Source organism: Pinus tabuliformis, chromosome J (assembly GCF_031772625.1).
Source record: "Pinus tabuliformis cultivar Carrire ecotype Pingquan chromosome J, CPIR1, whole genome shotgun sequence".
NCBI lineage: Eukaryota > Viridiplantae > Streptophyta > Pinopsida > Pinales > Pinaceae > Pinus > Pinus tabuliformis.
This window is the reverse complement of record NC_142295.1, coordinates 888381381-888390791: the sequence shown is the minus strand read 5'-3', so window position 1 is coordinate 888390791 and position 9411 is coordinate 888381381.

Sequence of the window (9411 nt, the reverse complement as noted above, 5' to 3'; positions counted from 1 at the left end):
TTCCAAGCACCATTACTTTAGATAGAGATACAATATTTCTTAGTTACATCTAGAGGAGATTGAAAAATAATATGGGATCTAAAGAGTTATACAATTCATCCTATCATCTGTTAGCAAATGGAAAAACTAATGTAGTGAACAAGAGTCATGGGAAATTGTCGAGGAGCTTGAGTGTTGAAAATCCCAACTAGTGGGATATGGTCTTGGTGTAGGAAAAGTTTGCATCTAATGACTCAGTGAACATATGCATTTGTAAGAGTCCATTTCAGATTGTTTATGGGTGGTCACTGAAAGGTATTGTGGACCTAATACAATTTCTATAATTACAGGAAAGAAAGAGTTTTAATGCAAGTGATTTTGTAGAAAAGATGCACCTCATTCATGAACAAATTAATAAGTCATTATAGCAAAGTAATAATAGGGATAAGGAGAAGGTAGATTTCAAAAGAGGAGAAAATTTTTTCATTGAAGGAGAATTGGTAATGGCACATCTGCAGAAAGAGATATTTTATAGGGGTACCTACAAAAATCTGAAATATAAGAAAGTAGGCCCATGCAGAATTCTTCATTTTTTTTATGAACACCTACAAGCTAGATTTGTTGGGAGAGTTGGATATATCTTTGATATTAAACGTGGTTGATCTATATGAGTTTAGTGAAGGAAAAGGAAGTGAGGAGATAGGTATTCTTACTTATTGGAAGGAACAACTACCAATCAAACTTTCCAAATAAGTCGAAGAAATTTTGGCCACCAGGGTTGGAAAGAAGACTTGTGAAAGTAGTATATGGAGTATTTGGTCAAATAAGAGAATAGGGAATCTAAATATTTGTAGGGGTGACCGATCAAGAGATAAAAAACCTACAAGGGACTTCAATCTATCAAGGAAATACTAGATGAGTTGGTAGCTCATATTTTCTTACAAAGCATGTCTCATGAAGGATCATCCTTGGCCTCAGGCAATCCTCACTAACCAAAATTTTCTTTTACGTTGAGTTCCTAACAAGTGATATCACTCAAATTTGTTTTAAGTTGTTGATGCACCTATTATGTTAGTTTTTGGTACGCCTAGCTGGTAGTTAATGTTACTACTTTAGTTTCATTTTACCAAAGTGACAATTGTTTTTGAGTTATTGACACTCTTAGGATCATGTGTTGATACTCGTGCTACATGGATTTGTTGACACATAGAAAATTTGCAGTTGTTTATTTTCACCAATACATGGAAATCACTGCTAGACACATTCTGTGAAGGAGATAGAGGTTAAAAAATTGGTTTGTTTGCATAGTGAGAGGAAATAAATCAACTCAATTGTAGAAGGTGAAGAGGTTAGCGACATGTGAATTGATTTTTTTAGTGGGAATGAGAAGAGGTCAACAATACATGGATAAATTTTAAGGAACATAAAAGAAAATGTAATCTTTTATTTTTGTTACTTTTTTTCTATGGGTTCTCTTAAGCTCTTGGGCATTGGTTGTTCAACTCTAGACATTGGTTTTGTCTGTTGCATGATTTTCAAAAATTGTGATTGGTTGTTGTATAATTATCGAGGGCGTCTCGTTGTTGTGCATCGTGTTTCTATCTAATAGCATAGGAATTGAAAGTACTCTAAGAACTCCACTCCCATATTTTCAGTCTTATATGTAAAAAAACATTCTAAATAAATAATAGGTATTTGAATCATTTATGTGTTCTCGTGAGCATATTTGAATTACTTTATATTTTTGTTGTGTGATTTAGTCATTGAATTAATTAATATAGTAGCCGAAACCCAAAATGGCCTGGGTTGTGCGCTTTGTATCAACGATTCAAGTTTTGTAGGTTCTTTAAAATCTATAGACACTTTAGTTGCATCATTAATGGACATCAATAATCTACATACTCAAAATCCTGTCATTCAAAACTTGCTTTCCTTGATATTTTTTTATTAATTAGCAATTTCCAAGTGTTATAGACCTCACTATGTGTATAACTAGAATTTTGTTCACTGCTAACAATTTACATTAAGGCTTGCACCTATACAATCAAAAAAAAAATGACATGTTATTTCCAGAAGATTAACCTGAAAAAACGACATGCAATTTCCTGGAATAAAATTTAATATGATGAGAAATAATAATTTATGTTTCCAAGGAAGGATAAACTAAAATAAAGACAAATAAATAGAAAAAAATATACTTAATGTGATACCTCACTACTCTATGAATGTTGAAATGCTAGCGAGTAGAGCCAGTGTGAACAATTTCCATTGCACACTAGGACAATGCAATAAACATGGTTCATCTCTGAAAAGATTCACTGACACAACATGATCTTTGAAATGATTCGTTAAGTGTCAATTGAAACGATTCCAACGTGGGTACAAGGGTGGTACGAAGATAAAAAAGAATAGATTATAAGCAAACATAATCAAACTTCCTCCTGATGTAGGTGCATTAGATCAAGCTCGAGAGATGAAGAAATGGAGCATAGCTTAACAATGTGGTGGACTCGCCACATGTTATGTAAAATGATTTTGTTATTTTGTTAGAGTGCTAAATATTTAATTTAGGTGTAGGATTGGAGCATTTTGGAATAAGTCAAAGAGTCTGTAAATTTAGGAGATATTTCACATTGTAATAATTAACTCACATAGTATCATTTTGACTTCCCTCATTTGGGAGAGAAGGGGAATCAAACGATTTTTGAAGTTTGTGAAAAAAAGGGGATTTTAATGGGATGAGGAGCAACTCTTCTCCTGCCTCGAAGTATGTATGCCTGAAGTGAATGAAGGGAAATTTTTTCATCTATATATATTCATAAATATTTTCTTTTCTCTTCTCGACTTTCCAATCGAACTATGCATGTATTTATTTTAATTTCATAATTTATTGTCACCATTCTTGAAATGTATATTCCTGCCAAACTCAACTTTGAACTATGGTTATTTGTGAGTATCCCATTTACTTGGACCTTTTAAACTATTTTGAAATGCCTCTATGTTTTGATAGGCAATGACTCATTCTTTTAATTGGAACTCAGACCGTTAAATTCAGTGAGCATGAATTCTTGATGAGGAGAGGTAGGAGGAGAACATTACTTGAGTTCAGAGATGAGTAAAGACTATGGAGAATTGAGTTTGCAAGGGTGAGTCACTTTAACTTCCCTAAAGTTCAAAAAAAAAAGTTTTTTTGAGCACTACGAAATCATTTTATAGTGCATGTAGGTTTTTAAACGAGTGTTAAGAAATCAGTTCATAGCACCTATAGGTTTTATGTCGAGTGTTGCACAAGAGGGATTTTTAGGCTGCATTTTGGCATCTAAGGCTCCTTTTTTCCTATCCATTTGATTGTTGGATTGTCGATTTTGGTTTTGGCACTTGCACGATTTTCAAAAAGTGTGATTGGCTATTGTACAAGTTAGCAAGGCTGTCTAGTTTTTGTGCATGGTGTTGCTATGTAAGAGCATAATAATTTCAGGTACTCTAAGAAATCCACTCTCATATTTACATTCTTGTTCGTAACAACACATTTTGAACAAATAAAGCAAGTTTGAATCATTTATGTGTTCTCGTGAGCATACTTGAATTACTCTGTGTTTGTGTTGTGTGATTTAGTGATTGAATTAATTAATATAATACCCAAAAACCAAAATGGCCTCGATTGTGTCCTCTGTAAAAATAATTTATTTTTTTTGGGTGTTATGAAAGTTATAGACACTTAAGTTGCATCATTAATGGACATCAATAATTTACAAACTCAAAATACTGTCATTCACAACTTCCTTTCCTTGATATTTTTTTATTAGTCAACAATATGCAAGTGTTCTGGACCTTACCTTGTGGATAGCTATAGTTATGTTCATTACTCACAGTTTACGTTTAGGCTTGGACCTATACAAGAAAACAACAAAAATGAGTTGTTATTTCCAGAAGCTTAACTTGAAAAAACGACATGCAATTTCCTGGAATAAAATTTAATATGATGAGAAATAAATAATTTATTTTTGCAAGGATGGATAAACAAAAATAAAGCCAACTAAATAGAAAAAAAAAAATAATGTGAGACCTCAATCGGCTATGAAATTCGAAATTCTAGTGAGCAGAGCCAAACTGACCAATTTCCGTTGTGTAGTGGGCAAATATAAGAAACATGGCCCATTCTTTGAAACGATTCGTTAAATGTCAATTGAGGCAATTCCAACATGGGAAAATAGGTGGTATGAAGATAAAAAAGCATAGATGATAATAAAACATAATTTATTCGCCTCGTGATGTACCAGGTGCATTATACCGAGCTTGAGAGATGAAGAAATGGAGCAGAGCTTGACAATGTGGTGGACTGGCCACATGTTAAGGTTGGCAAATGTTTTTTTTGTTTTCTTAGAGTTGTAAATATTTAGTTTATGTGTAGGATTGGAGTATTCTCAAATAAGTCGAAGAGTCTGGAAATTAAGAAGTTAGTTCTCATTATAACAATTAACTCACATAGTGTCGTTTTGATTTCCCTCATTTAGGAGAGAAGGGGAATCAAAAAATTTATGAAATTTGTGAATAAAAGGGGATTTGAATGGGATGAGGAGAAACTCTTCTCCTTCCCCGAGTATGTACGCTTAAAGTGAAGGAAGGGAAAGTTTTGCATCTATATATATTCATAAGTGTATGTTTTTTTCTTCTCTGGTTTCGAATCAAACATCATATGTATTTATTTTAATTTCAGATTTTGTTGTGACCATCCTTGAAATGTTATATGGCTTCCAAACTCAACTTTTAAATTTGGTTATTTCATGAGTGTCCCATTTACTACAACCCTTCAAACTATTTCACAACCCCTCTATTTTTTTGCAGGCAATGACTCGTTCTTTTGATTGCTACTTAGACCACTAAGTTGAGTGAGGGTGAATTCCTGATAAGGAGAGGTAGGACGAGAACATTCTCTGAGTTAGGAGATGAGTCACGACCACGGGGAATCAAGTTTGTAGAGGGTGAGTCACTTAAAATTCCAAACAAAGTTTTTTTAGTGTTACAAAATCATTTTGTATCACCTACAAGTTTTTAAAAGAGTGCTATGAAATAATTTCGTAGCATTTATAGGTTTTCTATTTAATTTTTCACAAAAGGAATTTTTGGGCTACATTTTGGCATATAACCCTATTTTTTTCTTGTTCATTTCTTTCAATTTTTGGTATGAGAGGCATGTCTAACATTGGATTGTTGTCTACAACATAGGGAGATGGCTATGAGAGAAAGGAGAGCATGAGGTTGATGAGGGAGACCTATAGCTAATTCAGAACTCTGAGAAGAGACATAGAGGATACAAGCTCATTTAGATTCCATGAAGGTATATATGAAGTGAGATATTGAGGCTAGATATGATAGCGTATCGAACGAGGAATATGGAGCGGAAAGAGAAAAACTTGTGGATGAAGCTTTTGAAGTTAAACCATTGAGGTCAATGTTAATCTCAGTTTCAAAACCAAAATCTGAATTGTCTACCTATGATGGTAGCCTGGTAGTTGAAAATTTGATGGATTGTATCTGTGAATTAGACAAGTATTTTGGGTATGAGGATATTGAAGAAGACAAGAGGGTAAAATTTGATGTAACTAGGTTGAAAGGTCATGTTGCAATGTGGTGGGAAATTTTTTTGGATGAAATGAGAAAACAGGTTAAACCGTTGATAAAGAGTTGGGTCTAGATGGTAGCAAATATGAAGGGAAAATTTAGGTCAAAGAAATATCAACTATCCCTCTACAGGAAGCTGCATAACCTCAATAAAAGGTGGTTCACATTCAGATAGGATACCAAGGAGTTTCACAAGGTTAGTTTGAGGGAAATTTATGTAGAAGACACCATGGAGGGAACAATAAGGGACATCAATGTTTTTAGGATGGAGACTTAAGAGGAAATATACATGTTTTCTCCTAGGATGATGGAAGAAGAATATAATTTTTACTTGAAGTCACAAGAGAAGATAACAAGGAATAAAAATTTAGGTAGAGGCTATGGTTTTTCTAGAGGAAAAGGATAGACAACCCAAAGGGAAAAAAACTTCACCTCAAAAGAATGACGTGAGTAATCTAAGGAAACAAGGAAAATAAGAGAAAGAAGGTGAATCTAGTGGAGGAATACCTTACCACCGTGGTACAGGTAGAGGAAGTGGAAGAGAGACTGTCCATCAGTGTTACAAATGTGGGAATCTAGGTCACAGATCTTTTGAGTTTCTTGACAATGAGAAATTACGGCAAAGATATGGATATGTAGCTAAGCAAGAAGTATCAGAAGCACAATCACCTATGACATAAAATGCATCGTGGGCAAGGAAGATTTAGTGATGAAAAACATCTTATTGAAACCAACCAACGAGATTGCTAAAATAGCACAAAGAAGAGCCTTGTTTAGGACTATTTGCAATGTTGAAGGAAAGTGCTGCAAAGTAGTGGTTGACAATGGAAGCATTGAAAATATAGTTTACACGGAAAAGGTGGAAAAATTTTGATTCAAAAGGTCGAAGCACCCAACACCATATAATGTGTCCTGGCCACATAAAGGTCACCAATTGTTGGTGGGTGAGAAAAGTGAAATGGAGTTCCAGATAGGTAGATATAAGGATAAGGTAGTTTGTGACGTCATTCCAATGCATGTATTCCACCTCCTTTTGGGTTGATCTTGACAATTTGATAGGAAAGTGGTGCATGGTGGAGAGAACACTTACAATTTCAAAAACGATGGTATCAAGCATACTCTTATACCATTAAATGAGGAAAGTACAACTATTATGAGTAGCTAAATTTTTTTCTCTTATGAGGAAAATAATGTCTACAACAAATGGAGAAAGAAGAGGTTAGTTATGAGGTGTGTTATCAATTTTGTTGAGCATGAATTTCTGATGTGACTCATGAAAATGCACACCAAAGTTTCATTTTCTTTAAACTTTTCATTTTCCACCATCATAGATTCGACCCATTGATGTATAAAAATATTAAAATATTCTTCCATGGTAAGCATGCATTACCTTTTATTGAAAGATTAGTTTTTCAAAAATATTACATATAAAATGAATTCCCCATGAGCTCTTTTGTATTTCTTTACATTTTTTCTTTTCTTTTTTATTCATACATTTTTTTGTTTTTTTTGCATGTATGATTTTTAGTATTTATATATATTTTTGGAACAACTAAAAACTAGGTAAAACATCTAGCTCCACCTAGGGATAGTGTTTGTGAACAAAACACTAGGAACCACATATTAGATCCTTCACTTCAGGCATGGAGTCATATCATAGCTTAAAAAATTGCAATGAGAATCACACCAGATACTTACAGTGATCACAATGATATTTACGATGAAAAGGGAAAATTGTTTAGTGTTGGAACTAAAGATTTAGAAACTTCCCATTGACAATAAGTTGCAATAATTCTCCATCAAGATTCTTCAAAATGAAGGTATTGTTTCCCTAGAATTCTACCACTTTGAAGGGTCCAAACCATAAGGGATCAAACTTTCCATGTTTTCCCTTCTCCTACCTTATGAAATCCCAACTTAGGATGAGGTCTCTAGGCTGAGAGGGTATATCCCTCACCTTCTTGTAAAAAAAAAAATCCATCATTTCTTGATAACTGATCAAATTTTTATCCCCCGGTTCTCTGGTCTGATTCAATTCTACCAACTGGTTTATTCTCCTGGTCAATGCATAGGCTCTTCTTCGAAATCTTGAATCAATGCAACTACAGGTTTAGCTAATTCACTAGGAAATAGAGCTACCATTCCATATGCTAGTTTCTGTAAGTGGTTTCTTCAAAATTCTAACCAAAGTTTTATTTGATATTCTTCCAACCCATTTCCTTGAGGATAATAGGTGGTAAAATGATTAAGAAATGAATTATATTTATGGAAAAAATTAATTAATTTTGCAAATTTAAATATGTGAGCATTATCTGTCACCAACCTTTTTGGGCAACCAAATCTTGCAAATATGTTTACTCCAAGAACTTGAGAACCATTCAATCTGATGCATTTATGGTTGTAACAACTTCCACCCACTTGGTAAATTAATCAATGGCTATCAAAATCCATTTATGTTGTCCACTTGAAGCTGGCTTGATTTCCCCAATGAAATCAAACACCGAGTGCTTGCATGGATCTTCTACAAATACTGGGATTAATGGCAGTGGTACCAACTTCTTCCTTTTAGCAAAAAGTTGACACTTTTCGTAGCATTTGACCAACCTATAAACATAAAAATATAAAGCTGGCCAATAAAAACCATCTTTTATGATCTTGTGTTCTGTAACTCTCCAGCTGCAATGACCCCCACAAGCACACCCATGATATTCATTAATAATCTCAATCATTTCCTCCTCTATTAGACATAGAATCAAAACACCAACAAGATCTCTCCATTATAATTGACCATTTACTATAACATACTTTTGATCATTCAACCTCAAATCCTTATACTTTTCTCTATCAAAATTTGATGGACAACTAAGATATATCAAATAATGGATAGTATTCTTGTACTAATAAGGACAAATATATTCGTAGGAAATGTAAGATCCCTATCCTTGGGCCCTCTACTAGATATATATTCTCTAAATTTAAATGCAATGAGAGGCAATAATTAATTTTATAATAAGGCATTTAAATGATGACAACTTACCATTTAAAATCTAATTCCTACAATTTAAATAGTGAACATTTCATTTTAATTATTTATAGGAGTAATCTATGCATATAGGAATACCTGTACTGATGGCCCAGTGGAGATGCCCTTGAGCTGTTGCTCATGATGGAATGCTCCTCTTGACTACCGACTGGATTTACCTCCCAGCCAACTAGGAAGTAATTCCTAGCCCAGGAAACCTCCACAGGTTCCCTAGCCCTCTCAGCCCAAGTCCAACCAGATGTAGTGTGTGTGTCGAAGACCAAGATAAACAATACTCCCCTCTTATCTCTCAAGCGATTCCTCCAAAATCAAAACCAACCAAAACGAAAAGCAAGACCCAGCATCCCCCTTCCTCCCTTACCTTTTATGCCCCTCCTCTCTTCTCCACCTCAACCACCCCTCATTAATGACATAACTTCTCCCTCATCCTTACAGTTGACTTCTCTTCTCCCAAGTAGACATGACAGGACATTTGGGAATGTGATATTAATATAAAATTGGGTAATTAATTGGAGAGGACCATGTCTTCTCCCATGTAAATGCGAGAGTACATTTTGTGGATGAGAGATGAATATATAAATTGGTAATTAATTGGAGAGGACCATGTCTTCTCCCAAGTAAATGTGAGAGTACATTTTGAGGATGAGAGATGAATATATAAATTGGTAATTAATTGGAGAGGACCATGTCTTCTCCCAAGTAAATGTGAGAGTACATTTTGGGGATGTGATATGAATATAAAATTAGTAATTAATTGGGGAGGACCA